We start from the raw sequence: 18,209 nt of genomic DNA, 5'->3' as shown, positions 1-18,209 counted from the left end.
CTTACAGCAGCTTGCACTCAGATTGCCTAAGCCAAGGTCTAGCACACTAACATTTTCACGTTCTGCTTGGCATCTCTTGGAGCCCATGAGCCGAATAAGTGACTTTATGAAGTAATCTTGCTTTTATGCCAATAAGGAAGGTCACATATATACAATTTTATTGTGTGTTACTATTCCTATAAACTGTGACCTTTTGTAAAAAATATGATCAGTGCTTATTTTTGAAGTATTATTGATGAAAATGTCTAAGAAAATTGTTTGGGGTTATGACTTCACTCAAAGTTAGCCAGCTAACCATATTTGTTTGAGTTTATCCTTGGTTTATATAATCATCCATCTGTAAACCAGGAATGCAACTTGCTTGTCTGTATTTTCATAAGTACCAGAAAAGACATTAAATTCTCTATGAATTAAAATGTTAAAAGAGAATACAAAAAGATTTTCACAGAAAGTATCTTTACTTCATTTCATCTTCTTGTTAGTTCAAGATTTATTTTGTAATTTGGATAAATGAATACAAAATATACATCTGAAAGATCTCTTGATCAGCCATCCTACAAGGTTCCATAACAGTCATAACCGATATTCTGACAAGAAACTTTATAACAACAAAAAAAGTGATAATGAGAAATGTTGATGAATGTATTTCAGGACCTGATCATCTGTCTGTGCCTTTACCTATGAATGTATTTCATCTATTTCCTTAATTTAATTCCTTAACAACCACTGGTTCTTCAGTATGTCCCAGGTCTAAAGGCAATATCTATTGCTCTCCACCAAGACAGCTAATCATTGAAAATTGTTTCAATTTCCAGAGTTTCCTTGTGATTGCCTTAAGTTTTAATACTAGGTCATGAAACTATTAAAACTTCATCTATGAAAACCATATTCCCATGCAATTGAAAAAACAGAGGACTGCTCTTTCAAAGTTCATTGCATTGAACTCTTTAAAAAATTTATGAATTGACATAAAATTAAAGTTGAATTAAAAATAAAAGCTACAATGCTGGTCACATTTTTGGTTTAGGTTGTATAGGTTGGTTTCTGCTTATCAACTCTGGTTGAAATGGAGACTTAAATTTAAAAAAAAAAAATGACTTAAAATGTGGATATTAATCCAGTTTATGCAGAAAGCATATTTGTTTCCTCTTCTCAGAGGTGAATTTTAAAATCTGTACTATTTGTGTATTTGAAGAGAAGCTAAAACAATAGCAAGAAGAAAACAGGAAAATAAATGTATCTATGATCAAAAAGCAATTTAGATTGCAATTGCTTGTGTAGAGATGAAATAGTTTTGGTGCCAGATTAACAGTAGGAAAAAGTGATTTGGATCCTTTGCCACTGTTGTGGTATAAGAATGCTATCAGTTCCCATAGGAAAACAAAGGAAGTGCTTTTCATTTTTGGCCAGAGTGCTTGAAAATTTACAAGGAATAAGGTGGAAAACAGGGTGACATCAATGGTCATAAAAATGTGACCTTCATCTTGATAGAATAAGACAAATAAAAGTTTTCCATAGCACCTGGCATTGAAACATTAAGGAAGTTGTAAGGACAACCTACTCCTTTACAATGGACCTAAGTATTACTGTTTCTAAGTATTCCAGATATTCACACTTTTGACTCGCTGAAATTTAGTACGCTATTTCAAGAAAAGACAAAACTGTCAGAATATAAACTGAGCACGTATTGTTTTTACCACTTCTGATAAAAGCACTGTGAACATATTTGGATAACTATCCTTGCAATGGTTACTGTCTGGTACTTCTGCCAATTCCATACCCCCACCAGAACACTGTGCTCAGTGAACTACTAGACATCTCTCTGCCTGGAATTGAATTTTCCACATAACTTTAAAAGACTTAAGACCCTGGAGCTGGTTTAACTTTCAAGAGCTATCCCTCAGCTCCTGCTACTGTAAATTCTGGGACTCTACAGGCTGCCCTATTTTCAATGCTATCCAAACCTACCTCCTCCAATTTTCCTTTGCTCATGGTCACACTTTTTTCAGTAAATTTTCTGTTTGCTTAAGTTATCCAGAGTTAAGTTTTCCTAAAAACTAAAGAACCAGAAATGACATGAAATGGTTGATTTTTTTTTGTATTGATAAAATTTTAGGGTCACCTTTACTACACTGGAGATAGAATAATGTAGTAACTAGACTATAAAATTGACTGTTTATTCTAATAGAATTTAGGGCCCGCTCAAATTTAAAACAAAAAGACTACTATATAATTTTTAAAAAGTTAGTGAGTCCTTATTTTCTGTGATCCTGTTTTTGGTTAGCAGTAGGTTCTAGTTCCCAAACATCAGAATAGGGTTTTACTGGAGAAATCAAGAACTGGTGACTTTTGAGGAAGGTTCCTTTAGCAGAATATAGAAAAGTTATTATAATTTTTTTGAATTCAAAGGATATTTTATCACAATCCTTTTTTAATATTTGAAATACACATGCACAAAAAATAAAATTTTGCTATATCTTGCCTATGCAGAAAAAAAATGGGGACATGAAACATAAACATATATGCATACACACATATAATTTTTAAAATAAAGATTCCATCAATTTAGGATTTAGTTATTGGGAACAATCTGTTGACTCTTTTGGTTACTTATTAAATAATCACTCACCATCCCTTCTTTACTAACATTTTTTTGTGGGAAGTAAATAGCAATGTGCCTTTCTGAAAAATTACATTTGACAACCATCACCACAGATCTGATGGTCAGTAAGGAACCTCTTGCTTGTATCATGGTGGTAGAGGTTTTAATTTGGGACATCCAAAGTTGCTCCTTATAAAATAATTTGACTTGATTAGCCTGAAGATTTAGTTAGCATATTTATTTTTTGTTTATTTGTTTATAATCCTTCTTCTTGCCTGGAACATAGATGCAATTGTTTGGGCTTCATCAGCCATCTTAAAACTACAGATGGAGTATGAAAGCCAGACTTCAAGAATAATAAAGAAAACTGGAGGCACTTGTTATATTCATAAGATGCATCCATAAGAGCCTTGCTATCAGTCCTGGGTTATCTGCCTTTAGATTCATTTTTACTAGAAAAAAAAAAAAAATGAGTCCTATCTTCTTAAGTCTCTATATTTCAGATCTTAGATTTCTAGGAGATAGAACCACCAACATGTTTTGTTCATTTTTATTATTTTATAATTTAATTCTGTTTAGATATTTTTGATACCACAGCCATTAAATTTTCTTGTTTTTAGATTTGCTTTTGATAGCAACAAATATTGCGTTTTAGTTAAGAACTATATTTCAGAACAGAAAGTATAGTTTTTTTTTAAAGAGAGAGAGAATTTTTTAATATTTATTTTTTAGTTTTCAGTGGAAACAGCATCTTTATTTTATTTATACGTGGTGCTGAGGATGGAACCCAGCGCCCCGCGCATGCCAGGCGAACGCGCTACCTCTTCAGCCACATCCCCAGCCCATAAAGTATAGGTTTTTATTCCAATTTCATTGAATGATTTTATAACATCATGTTAGAGTCTGTAAACAAGTCAAGATGGCACCTGGCATTTTGCCAGAGGGAGTGGTTTGTGAAGTAACGCCAGCGAGCCATTAAGTGTGGAGATTCCTTATTGGTTGACTGCTGTATCGAGTTTATGTTAATTAAGATAAGCTGTGTGGAATGTATATATACCCCTCCTGTCCTACAATAAACCGATCCCACTCCTGCTATATCAATCTACACAAGTTGTTCGTCACCCCCTGGTTATTTTGCTGCAGCCGGACTGTGGCAACATCAGACAATTTTTTAAATTTTCATAATCTCAGTTGTTTCTTTTATAGCAAAATATTGCTCTGAGAATCAAAAGTGTTTTGCACCATATATGATACCTTCTTAGGACTCAATACTCATAATAAGAAATAATATAGACATGCAATTGTATTAATTTACCAAAATGCAGGAAATCAGCCTGATTTTTAAAAATAGTAGTTAATATTGTATTTATCTAAACTTGCTTCATGTTTCAGTCACACTTGGAAAATATTTACGTGTGAAGTTATAAACAGGCATTATCAATGACTAGCCCCCCCAAAAAATATATATATATATATATGTGAATATATATATATATATATATATATATATATATATATATATGAGAAATAAATCCATGCATTGGATTTTCATGATATCACAATAATGAAGAGACAGAAAATATAAATACAGACCATCAAAATCCAGAACGTGAAGAATTGTGTCTCTTACAGATACCCAATTGCCTTCCCAACCTTTGAATACTATATTTTACCCACAAAAATAAGAGGTAATACTAGTTATAAATTCATAGTTATAATGAAAAAATTATCATTTAGCTCTAGGAAAAAAATTTATGAATTTCCATTCATTATGTATGTATAGATAATCATTCTCAGATATGTAAATCCTATTTCATATCTTTCCTTAATTTAACTGCTAATAGACCCATTCATATTTCAGTGGTAAATAAGATCTTTTTGGTCCTTTTTAAATGCTGTTATTTACTTTCAGATCTCTCTCAATTGCTTGCTTTGACAGGATCAATGATATCTCTTTGTTTGGATATTATAATAGTTCTCAGAGCAAACACTAGAATCACTTGATGTATCTTTGTGATAAGATCTTAATAAAAACAAGACTTCCAATTGAATTTTTGTAGCCACTTATGGAGACTATGATTTCAGCACCAAGATTTCACTGGTTAATATTGTCAAGGGACAAAATATTGCTAGTTTTTTTTTCCTAAGGAAACTATGTTTTATTGTATATATAGCATGGTTTACAGCTATTCCTTCATTTACATCTTTCAGTCCCTTGAGTTGGGTAGCTAATAATATTCATTTTCTTAGTTAAAGAAATTTAACAAAGTTCATTCAAGAATTCTATAAGAGAGTGTATTATTAAGAAGGCCAATAGTAACAATGAAATTCCTGCTTTCCTCCGTTTTAAACAGGTATCTATAAAAGTAAGAAATTCTCAGAGGGTCAAACTGCAGTTTATTCACGTGTGAACCTTGCTAAGGTGGACATATTCTAACAAGGTCTAAGGTAAATGAAAATTTAGATAGGGAAGGAAAAGAAACGAAAATTTTACATTGGGGGAGGCAAGGGTAAAGAAGATTGAGAGCACAATATTAGCGTGAGATTTGTTTATTTAAATAGCTTATTATGTTTGCATTTTGATGACTCTTATTTCCACACTCTGCATTCCTAACACTTTCCTTCAAATAAGAAAGTGTGTTTTTCTGCACCTCTACACTAATGATTCCTCACTCAGCAAGGCTTGCACTTATTAAAGCTTTTTATTGCCACTTTGCTTAAAGAGGTGTTTGAACTCTAGCAGGTAGGCAAATCCAGAGGGGAAATTCATTTGAAAGTATTCATAATGGAATAGAGAGATGAAAAACAAAATTATTGCTGTGGACTACATTTTTTTCCTGGTCTCTGCAGATACATCAGATTTCTGCACTTTGACTTAAGAATATGAAAAAGATCTTCTCTTGGGTCCAAATATCTAACAGAATAAGAAATTCTTTCCCATTCATCATTGTGTGAATACAAAAATTAAATTGGTATTAGGATGTGAACCACTGAAGATATAACAACAAAAACTCATTATTTCTTTCTTCTCAATAAGAAAATGTTTTGAAGAGAATGCATGGCACTAGTACAAATCAATTCTATATTTTTCTAAAATATGATTTTAAACTACCATCAATAGTACTATTTTTCAGTCCTCTTAAAGAAGTTTGTCTTTATTTTCTATTATTTTCTTAATGGGATTTAGTGCAGTAATATAAATAACAATGGGCATCAGATATCTTGCTGAATGTCTTCCTTGTTAGAAATATTTACCTATTTCAGCATATGATGCTTTCACAGAGGGGTAACTATGCTTAGTCTTTATAGCAATAATTATAACTCTTGATTTTTATTTTAAGATGAGTTGTGAGCATTCTGAATCTTTAGCATTATTTAGGAGGCCGAGTATTAATCTCAAAATTCCTTTTAGAGGTATGGTTTCTTTAGTTTTCAACATTCAATCAGCATTTATTGCATGCCTGTTTTCAATGATAAAATGTGCCTGAACTCTAAAATGAGTTGAGCATGGTCGTTGAACACCCAAAGGGCCATAGAAAACATTAATGTGAGCATAAAGAGATAAGGTTACATTTCTAGAAAGTAGAAAGTACAGATTGTTGCTAATCTGAAAGATGGTACAAAGGAAATCTTCACCATGGACATTTTCAGAATGTGCAACCAATGGAGAAAGACTACTAGTTACAAGAATTTGCAGGAAGAGAAGGTTGAGTATGTAGTTTGTTTAGGAAATCATTAACTGTCCTTTTTTAGCAATAGGGCAAGTTACCAGGTGATAAAGAGGCACATGGTGAAAATGAGAGAAATTTGGGAACAGGTTTTAAGTTTTTCTATGTCATGACTATAAAGTTACTGAATTCTTGTTTGATATGGTATTTTAATCAATGAACTTTACAGTAAAAATCAACTCAGGTGGAATTACAAAATCATTTTATTATTTTAAGAGATGCTTTATTTCACCTTGTTTTTATCTAAATTGGTAAAAGAACACTCTCCATTACATAGACTTTCATCTGCTTCTTATATTATTGCAAATATGGCAGTTGTCCTCTGGGATAGACAGTTGTTATATCAAAGGAGTCTAAAGCCCGAAAGTCTGGAAAAGCAATTGGAGTATTACTCCAACTACTATAGGCTCATATAGGATTTTAATACCAGTGTTATAGAAAGCACACTGTACAGCACAGCATATATGTGTAACTGTTTAGTAAGACATGTTAATACAGTCTAATATTCTCTTCTGAGCTGGAACACCAGTAGGCATCTAGGTGTTTTTTGGATATAAGTTTAAAACCACCCATAATTTCTGCTGTTTGAGTCTTACCAGGCCACTTAAAGAATCAGACTTGTCTTTGCCTCACTGAGTAGAATATACTTGCTGTTTTGCATCCACACTGCTTACGCTGAACTTTAGTCAGAGTGGATAATTTACATAAACCAATAAAAAAAGTATTTCCTTTTCTTTGTCAAAGAGATGCACTTTACCCCATCTTTACCCACTTCTACCTTTTCTTCTGACCTTCAGTATGACTGATTTTCTCAGGTATCAGACTGGTGGGCCTTCAAACTGTTTCTAGAACTCTAGGTTTCAGTTGCTTCTATAGTTATCTTGATACAGCATTATTCCTGTGTCTTAGGACTCTGTAGCTCCTCCTGGATGTGCTCATCAGAATTCCAGGTCTCTGATTAAGCAGCAAGCATTTATAATGCTTTTTATAATGATCCTCAATTGCTATATACCAATGTGAAATGCTAACACCAAAAGGAATTCTATCTCACCTGAGAAAGCAAGACTCTGCATTCTCTAGATATCATTTAGTTCTTTTGCAGAAACATCATATGGGGCGTTGATCATTTGTACATGTATGTGTTTTCTCATAATAGTGGTAATGCTTATTTAAATCTGTATTTCTAATATTCCAGCACAATTTCAAGCACTTAAAAAATGCCTGATAAATGTTTGCTGACTGAACACAAGGGAAAGGGAGGGAGGGAGGGACAGAAGGTGAGGTGAGACAGAGAAAGAGAGAGAGGCAAGCAGGCAGGCATTAATGACCCTATTAAAATTTTAGTTTCTAGAGGGTTGTTATTGTTTTTCCCACATGCCATCTACTCAATATATAAATTGCTATCTCAACCTAGAAAACTTACGATATAACTGTCTTGTGTGGTAAAATAGACTCTAAAATATTTTGAGGAAAAATTAATGTTTTACATGCATTTCATTCCATAAACTTCACCTAAGTTTTTCTAAAGCAAAGATAACAAAGATGACATCCAAGATTTATATAAATACTGACATAATCCCAATTTTATATTATTTTTTATTATTTCTAAAAATTCTATAAATTCTGAAATTTAAATAACAAAATAAGTTTTCCTTTCAGCAAAGAAATAAAGACCTGGAAAAATCATTGAGTATTATTTTTTTCTCCCTTTTAATTACTAGGAGAAATTTAGAACACTTGACTCCTTGCTTGAAAATGTTTCTGGGAGCAGAGTTGCTATTTTTGTATAGTAAAGCTCTACAAAATGCATGAACTGCTGTTCTTTCCACACTATTACACTAGACACGCCTGTTATTCTCTGGAAGGCTTGTCACTCTTATAACTATTTAGAAACATTTTGTCTGAGGTCAAAGAAAAAGGTCGCATTTTGATGATTTGTTTTGCTTCTTATGGATGCCTCCTTACTCTTGAAATATGTTCTTTCCAACAATGCCATCATCAAAAGGGGTATTTTCATGGTGACAGTAAGAAAAAAAATGTGTGATGAAATAGCTACTGGATTCATCATCTTTATAAAGACAATGATTATTATTGTGGCATTAATTTTGACCCATTGCATTTTTTTTCTTTTCTTTTCTTTTCTTTTTTTTTTTTTTTAATTCATGCCCTTGCCAGTAGGCCTTAAATTCAGGCTTCAATTTCTTTTGCATTAACTCTGCTCAAATATAATGATTACCATTTAGTTTGGTGGTTACATAATCCTAGTGAAATTTTAATGTGGACATCTTGCATTAACTTTCTTCCCTTTAACAACAACCAAAAAGGAAAAGGTGGCCCCTAAATAAATGAAACTCAATTTCACGGCACATTATCTCTTTCAATTCTTTCCTCACAGCTTTCATTTTCATTAAAATCACAGACAACCATAAATTAATAATTACTTCAGGTTGACTAAATGCAGGCCATACTATTTAGCTCTTGCTTTCCTACAGTGGCCCTTCTTGTTCATGCTGGAAAAATGTTAATTTAGATAATGTGGCTAGTCCCTTGTCTTATAATTCTGTTTTGCAGTTTCACTGATCTATAATGGTCTGTTCTTATTAGATGGCATTAACTTTATCTTTTGTTCAATCAAGCTTTACACTTTGCTTGGCAGATAACTATTGCAAACTCTCAGTTGAAATGTGTCATTATCTATATATCTTTTATATTCCAATTCTTCTCAAACTGCTTCTATGTTTACTAACTTACTTGTAATTCCATGCATTCATTAATGCCTTGTCCATTAGCTTGAAGTTTGTGTGAGAGACACTTAAAGAATCAAGATAAAGGCACAAAATTCTAACCTTTATGAGAATTTCAAATAAACTATATTATTACAGTTTAAAAAATTGGGGTAGTATTGTTTGATTTACTTAAAGAAGTACTAACTAAAAATCCAATCTCACTGCTTCTGTTGTTCCTATAATATCTGAAAACTCTGATTAGATTAAGACAAGTTATTATATTGTTTACTTAAAAACCTTACTTCCTTAGACAGCTTTTTAAGATATGCATCTATTTTTATAGAAGTTCCAGAGGGAAAGCAGTTACACAATCATACATTAGTACACTGAGAACAATAAAATGTAGGATCTGCCAGCTAAAACAGAAATTAACAGTTTAGTCTCTGGCAAGTTTAGTCTTAAAAATGCTTTCACTTTCTTCAGTTTGGATAAAGCCAGTATTTGAACTAAACAAAATTCCCCTAGGACTTAAGAATGCATAGTTAAAGAGAGTTTCATAAAAGTTAAATTTAACAAGTTTAAGTTAGACTATAACAAAAATAATTCTTAAGTTAAAAATATTATATATTTCTAATATTATTTTAGCTTTCAGAAAATTAAGTAATTTAATGACAGAATTGAGATCTTACCTTTTCCCTTCTATCATGTGGGACAAATGTTCCAGGATATAATGCTGCACCTTTGGATCACTATAAACTAAGTCTGTTCCAATCATCCATAGCATATGTAAATGACAGATTATCCAATTAAAAGATGTCATGTTCTTTTCCCCTCAGTTATGAAGAATAATTTTTTTTAAAAAATAAACTAGGTTCTTTATCAAGGAATATCTCTCCACAACTAATTTGGAGGCTGAACTCATTTAATAATTATATCATTTACTCCATCCAAATTATAGCAATTTAAAAAAAATAGTACGCTGGATTGACTTTATTCACTATTAATTCACATATGTAATTGCCTTAAAATTATCCAATTTGCACTGATGTTATTAAATTGTAAAAAATATGACATTCATCATTTGATTTTCCAAAGACTTTTGATTTAACAATGAAAAATCACATCATGTTTACTAATAATTACATTCTAAAATTTTCCATGTGTATTGAAATCATAGTTGCTCTGAACCCCACACTCCAAAAAGTCCCAGAGGAAGCATTTGAAACAAACACAAACAATACAATAGTTTGGAATTGATCTGGGAATCTCATTTCCCTCCTTGTACTAAAGCTAAACTCTGCTCACTATAAATATTATGAAATGATTTTGCACGTATTAACATTTTCGAGTTTCAGCTAAATTATAACTTGCCTAATTATGCAAATTAATTTAAAAGGCATTAATTAACTAACTTGATTTAAAAGGCACTTTACTTTTAAACTTTGCATTCTGAATATTTTTTTAAACTGGAAACAATAGGAGATCTAAATATGTTATGATATTTAGACTTTTAATCTTTTATATTTTCAGTTTATAGAATGTATTAAATATATTGGTTTAATATATGTATTAAATATATTGGTTTAATCAATAAAGGCAACTAGTTTAAAGGAACAATTATTGGAATATTAACAATTTGGATTTTTTGTTTTTCATCTCAGAGTAAAGATTTTTGTGCACATTTTGAATAGACCTGTTCTACAATGCAGATGTATCACATTCTTTAATAACTTGTTTTTGAGTCTATTTTATAGGCATACATATTTTTACATTGTAATATATGTCATCTGTGTAAGTTTTAAAAAGAAGATATATATTTCATGCAACAGGTTTGTTTATTAATTGTCAATATGCAATAAATGTTTATCCAGCAGACTGTATATCCCAAATCTACCATGTAGCATTCCTTGTTTTTTTTTCCAAACTACTCATATACTAAGAATTTCGACTCTCTTTCACAAAATAGAAGTAAATTTATTCCACAGGATTATTCAGAACAAAATATTTTATAGTCTTTATAAGAATAAACCCTCTAAAAATTACTTGCTAATCCCTTCCTTTTACCTTTCAAAACTAACTGCAAAATAGAATTTTGTTTACTGAAATTAACAGCTGAAAGCCAGAAGGAAAAATGCATAACTATATTACTATCCAACTACAGATCATTTAGAAAATAACATAGTCTTAAGGAGGAGTATTTTATATTTTTTCAAGATTATTATCAAGCAGAAAATATGTCATAATTTACAGTTGTAAGAAACATGATGTAGTAGTGCCTGTCAAGCTGTGGTTAATGTTAATAAATTTTAAATGGCTATATTAACATTTGTAAGAACTACAGGAAAGACGCCTTGTGTTTGAGGTTGTCCACAGAGAGCTGAGGAAGGATCTGTCTTGCCCCCTCACTGCAGTGGCCAGTGGCTGTGAGGAGCAGGAGCTGAGCCCTGAAAATCTGATCTGGGTCCCCAAAACAGACCTGGCTGGTGCCTGCCCCATGGACTAGACTGTACTTAAGAGAAAAGGAGAAAATCAGGCATGGAGAGCATTTTACCTATGGGGATACAGGGCAAGGAAGCCCGAGATAGCCCAGTTCTCTCCACCTGCTTTGAGTTTGGCAGGCTGTAAGACCAGCTGGGATGAGTCAGAAATTTGAAGAGTGGGCAGTATGACAGAGAGCCTGGGGACTGAGCTTGGGAGGCTGGTAAGGGTGGGGTGCATGGGCAGCAAGGGGGTGAGGGAGTGGTTTCTCCCCTCATGTGTGGAACCCCAGGGAGCCTTCTAGGGTACAGTCTCCCAGGATGGCTCCTGCAGCTTGCTGGTCCCTGGAGGTGTGCTGATTTGATTTCTCCAGAATAATCACCACTCAAGGAAGCCCCTGGAGCCTGCCTAGACCTAAGCCCACTTTCAGGAGCCCCAACTTTGGGAATTCCTCTCACAGAACTCTACAAGGACCCCACCCTTAGAGTGGAGAAGACACTTTCCAGCCTACTTTACTTCAAACAGCCATGATGGGAAGCCAAAAATTCCTGAACTCCAACTGGCAGCTTGATGAGCAACACAAAAAGAGGAAGGATTTGACAGCCCATGGCCATTACTTTTGTGCAGGGTATATACCTCAAGAAAAAAACAGAAAGAGAAAAAAGTGAAAAACAGTTGGGCACAATGAACATATATTCTCATTGACAAATGTTGACCGTTGCAATGGAAACAATTCCTTAATTTTTTCATCAAGAACCCCCTTTCTGCTTATTTCTTCTTTCTTTTTTCTTTGTGTATTGAATGGTTCATGGACACTTATATATATGCATATTTGTTTCTTTTTTCTCATTTCTAGCATTTTTTTTTTTAAATGTAGTTATTTTTTTCATGGCTCCCTCTTATGTTTTTGATTGATTTTCACTTGTTTATCTCCCTTGATATTCTCTCTCTCTCTCTCTCTCTCTCTCTCTCTCTCTCTCTCTCTCTCTCTCTTGCTAACAGCCAAATTCCATTGTTCTCTTTCACTCTTTCTTTAATTTTTATTTCGAATTTCTCACTTTTTGTAATTGCAAATACTTTTGCAAATTTACTGTTTTTATTGATGGTGATTGCCAATCATATAATTTCTGTTTATCATGGTGCCAATGAACATTGTAGATGTCATGGTAGGAACTAAGTATTTAGTGTAATGCTGTATATTGTTTGTATTGGTTGTGTTGTGGTTTGGATGTGAGAGGTCCCCCAAAAGCTCATGTATTAGACAATGCAAGAAGGTTTAGAAGACAAATGATTGGTTATGAGAGTCTTAACCCAAACAGTGATTTAATCACCTGATGAGATAGATAATTGAAGGCAGGTGAAGTGTGGCTTTGAGGATATATTTGTATTTGGCAAGTGGAGATCCATATCTCTCTCTCTCTCCCTCTCTCCTTCCCTCCCTCTTTCCCTCCCTCTCTCCCCCCCTCTCCCTCTCCCTCTCCTCTTTCTGGTCATCATGTGAGTTACTTCTCTCTACCATACTTTTCTGCCATGATGTTCAGCCTCACTTTGAGCCCAGAGGAATGGAGTCTGCTATCAATGGACTTAGACCTCTGAAACAGTGAGTCTCCAAATGAACTTTTCCTCTTCTGTAACTATGCTGGTCAGGTCTTTTAATCACTGCAGTGAAAAAGCTAACTGAAATAGGTTATTTTTATTATTTGTCTCCCTGCAAACTGTGAGGTACTGAAAAACTTCAGGGATAATAAAAATTCTTTGGGTAGAAACTCTGCTGCTTCAGGTTCATACTGATAGATTGGCATGGCATTCCCTTTCTTCACAGAAAATCTTAACTAGGCTTCTCCAGAAACCTTCACCATGGCTGATTTTAGGACTGTCAGCAAAAGAGTCTCTACGAAAGAGTTCAATGTAGATAAACTTCCTATTTTTGTGTTGCTCTATTTGACTTGGCCGCTAGCCTGGAAGAAATCAGCACTCCAGGTGCTGAACACCCTCTTGCTAGTTTTTCACAAACATTTATCCAACCTAGTAGTTTGTAGAAATGTGTAAATAAGGCCTCTGGCCTTGAGCTGGAGCTTCAAAGATATGTCTATATTTCTAAGATACCAATTGAGTTACCAAAAGTGAAGTTACCAATTGAGTTCCATGGTAACAGCTGGCAGGGGGAGGAAAGAAAGAGAAGAAGCTCTCCCCTTCTCAGGTGTTATACTTGAAGGGTTAACTTGCCCAGAAGAGTGAAAGAAAAAGCTGTTTTCATGTGAACTTCTGCAGACTGTGAACTTCTGAGCCCCTCCCATTACATGCTGGGTATAAAACTCTGAAACTACCTGAACTCAGGGTTCAGAGGATTGATTGATTACAGCAAAAGCTATGCCCTCTGAAACTGGCTGCAGCCAAATAAAACTGTTTCCTCCTATCTTCAGTGCCTTGTCTCATCTGTCCCTACAACAGGATGGGTAGATTCAAAAACAATATGAAAAAGCAAAGGAACAAATCAAACCAAACAAACCAAAATGTCTTACTAACAGACTCCATTGACATCCCAATGGAGGAAATGCCAGAGAAACAACTTAGAAAATTCTTAGTTAAACTGATCTATGAGATAAAAGACAATATAAGGGGTGAAATTGGAAAACACAAGAAATGAAAGATCACTTCAATAAGGAGATATAATTTCTTAATAAAAACAAAGTGGAATTCCTCAAAATGAAAGAATCAATAAAACAAATTAAAAATCCAGTGGAAAATATTACCAATAGACTAGGCCACTTGGAAGATAGTTTCAGGAAATGAAGACAAAGTTTATAATCTTAAACATGAAGTAATAAAACATAAATAAAACCCAGTTTTAGCAGTAATAATTGTGGCAAAATGTTTCAAGTAAAAACTGAACAGATTGGGCTTTTCATTTTGCTGGAAATATTTATTTTGAAATATAAAAAAGAATGTGAGAAAGGAACAAAAGACAAATCCAGAACATATAAAATTATTTCCCCCTTCAATTGACATATAAAATAATCAAATAGTAAAGGCATTATGATATCAATAACAGAAAAGCTATTTTGAAATAATATATTTACTCAAACATTTGAATGTCAAAAAAAAAAAGATACATTCATTCAGAATTGAAAAAATGGTCACAAAAATTACCCTTTGGGTCCAAAAGAAAACTTTAGTAAATTCTTTTTAAAATCAGTTTTCATAGGCTGCACATCAGATAACTAGATAACATAATTAGAGAATAGTAAGGAAGGACAACCTTCTCTCCCTTCTCCCTCACCCAACCCATATTGACCATGCTGCTTTTTTTTTTTAATTTATATATACCATGCTGCTTTTTAAGGACTCCTTTCATTAAATTACTGCTGGGTAGTGATGAAGTCAAAACAGAAATTACTAAATACTCTAAGTATATGACAATGAGGTTTGGTTAATTAAAAAAGTCAACCTTTATGATATAGTTAAAATAGTATTGTAATATGTTAAGGTATACATATATTAATTGGAATTAAATGGACTGGAGGTAAACAAGTACCTGTAGGTCCTAAACTTAGAAGGTTAACATAAAGCAAAACTAAATTTTAAAAATTGAGATGGAGACAGAAAATCAGTGCAGAAAATAATAAAGAAATCCATTTCAAGTATATAATCAAAAGCTCATTTTTTGAAGATCAGTAACATACTCAAATATTTGCAAGCCTGATTATGGAATAAATGTAAAAAGCAAAAGATAGTGTTAAAAATAAAAAAAGTGTACATAAAAAAAGATGTAAAAACTGTAAGATAATTCATTTTCATGCTAGAAATATTAGATTACCTAAATAAAAATTACTGAGTAATAATAATTCAAACAGAGCTCCTCAGGACTAAAGAATTAATCCAAAGAATTGCCATAGAAAGGTGTGATTGAACACCCCCTTAAATAAGTATTCTTTAAGTACTTATTTAAACTTCATTATTGAGGACAGTGAAAATTATTGAATACTTGGCATAAACCAGGCACTATTCAGACACTTTACATAGATAATCTAATTCAACCCTTACAAAAACCCTATAAGACAAGTAGACCATTTCTACCATTGCAGAGCTGGGTGAGTGTGCATACTAAGAACCAAGCATAAGCTGTTCAGCTCCCAAACCCACACAGCCTTTGTGGTGCTCCATTTCCATTTAATAGAAGCACACATCTGCTTCTTTATTGTATGAACTCTAAAGTGAGAATTCCATAATCCTCTTCTTTGGTTGTGACTAAAAAGCAAACTTCAGAATCATTAGTAAATAAGTGAGCAATTTAAAATTTACAGAATACTCTGTATGATTGAGCAAGGGTTTTAATGATGTAGAGCACACTGCATTTTCTTAGAGAAATATCCAAGTACCTCTTGTGGGTTTATAGTTCCTAGGTGTATTGATACTTTTCTCCTCTCTAGTGTTCAGTCTTCCTAGGGGGCTCCTGATATGTGCTTACTGAATGCCTAAGCTATTGCCTTAAGTCTCTACGTATATTAAACTGCATTGTGATTTTCTCAGCATTTGTCTTGATCCATAGATATTCGATCTACTAATTAACAATATCCCAAAGCATGACAAAAGCCTTCATGCCAAGGATAAAAATACTGTTTACAATTTAAAAAATTAATCTCTTAGGAAGATTCACTATTCTTTAAAGGCATTGTGTGTGTGTGTGTGTGTGTGTGTGTGAATGTGCACATGTATATATATTTGACCTAATAGTGTATAAGCCTTAACAAATTGAGTTACTACTAATTTTCTGCTTCTTGAAACAATCCTGTTTATACGTGTTAATGTGTATAAAATACAGCTTTTCATTTTGTTTTCTGTTGATTTTATTTTTCTGAATCCTAAATTCAAGTGCTTTTATATTTTTCCTTGCTTCCTCTGCAGTTGATTTGTGGGTGATTACATGTGTTTTAAGAATTTCAACGATATTGAAGGCATGTGCAGATGCCTACCACATTGAGGTATCTTGACCCTGCCTAGATCTTCAGCTAAATCCAAGAGAATTGCCATTATTTTCACAGATAAATCCACATCCATCATCTCAAACTGAATGTACCCAACAGTAAAAATATCATCTTCTAACAACCAATTATTTTGTTTTCTCTTTTTGTCTCCACAGCACTTCTGTTTTGTCAATTACAACATGAATTTTATTATTTAATGAATGTCTTCCTCTCCACATTTTATAAAATACACTTAACAAGTTTTAAAATCTCATAAATTCTTTCTCCCCCAATATTGCTCACATTAGTCTATCCTTTAATATCCTCTTGCCTGAACTTAGAATAGTGTTAACATAGATTTTTCCTTCAGTCTCTTTTACTTCCCTATTATCTGACCTAAGGCATTATGATTCACCTTGATAAAGCATGACTTCCTTCTTATTCTCAGTATACATCAGTGGTTATCAATTGCCTAATGAATAATAAACACCATTCCTCAGCCTAGGCTTCTCTCCTTATACATTACCACTCTACCAAGGATGCTCTATAACTTAGCACTGGTAGTTTCTTGAACAAATCATTAACATTTCAACTGTTGGGTTCAAGTTTTTCCTCAATTTTCTAAATATAATGCTGTCTCCTCTGCTTTCTAAAGAAATTCTACCTACATGAAATCCACCACTTCCACAAGCTACTTGTAATCAAACAAGAAGATGTATTTTCTTCTTAATACTGTGCCATTTTCTTCGCAAATGTTATGGAGAGTATTTGAAAATATTGTTGGAAACTGCAAATTGTTTTTTTCATTCTTCAAAGAGAAATTTGAATATTTAATTAATTGGAAAAAATATTACTTTCTGAGTCTTTACCTTCATTTGTATCTTGGGGAAAATATTACTTACTTCATATGATATAGAATAAAAATTTTGAAGTACAGAAAATAAGTCCAGGCATATAGGAAGTTTTTAATAAATATTTAGTTTCCTTACATAGTTACTGGTGTTTAAATTACCTTCCTAATTATTTTGTATACCTAAAAATTATAACTTTCTTGAACAAAAAGATTCTAATTTAGATAGTCCTATATATCTCTCATCTTAGTAGTCCTTTTATAGGTCATTATATAGAGTAGACATTTAATAATATTTATCTAATTAAATCCCTTGTTTGCTAATCTGAAAAAGAACTTACGTTATAAATTTAGATGATTATTTAAACATATGTCAAGTTTTTTTTCACCAAAACCTTATTGAACATAATTCAGTCCTCTGGTTGGACTAGTATTAATGATGTGAGAGGATGTGAATGCCTGACCTGTAAATTCTAAGGTTAATATTGTACATGAGAACTACAGTTCATGGAAAAATGCATGATTTTTCTTAAAAACAATTCCAGGAAATATATTGCTGTATAGATTGGGTTATATCCATCTAGCATAGTATTGAATGTCTGCTATAGCCATTGCTTTGTCCAAATTTAGATTATGAGTAATAGAGTCATACAAAGTTTACTAACAGGAAAAAGTAATTGTTTTGACAATGTTCCTCCTCATTGTACCAAAATATTTCACACATAGTTACAAAGTATATTTGAATAAAGAAAGGTTCATTTTGAAAGAATCCTTCAAATGCTGAAATACACAAAAAGGATTTTACAATAGTGCTTTATATGTGGTATACTTTGCATTATTCCACACTTTTATTGTCTACAT

Source organism: Marmota monax, unplaced genomic scaffold (genome assembly GCF_021218885.2).
Source record: "Marmota monax isolate L192 unplaced genomic scaffold, Marmota_monax_Labrador192_F-V1.1 WCK01_AAM20220418_F8-fsc00049, whole genome shotgun sequence".
NCBI lineage: Eukaryota > Metazoa > Chordata > Mammalia > Rodentia > Sciuridae > Marmota > Marmota monax.
This window is presented reverse-complemented; position numbering follows the sequence as displayed.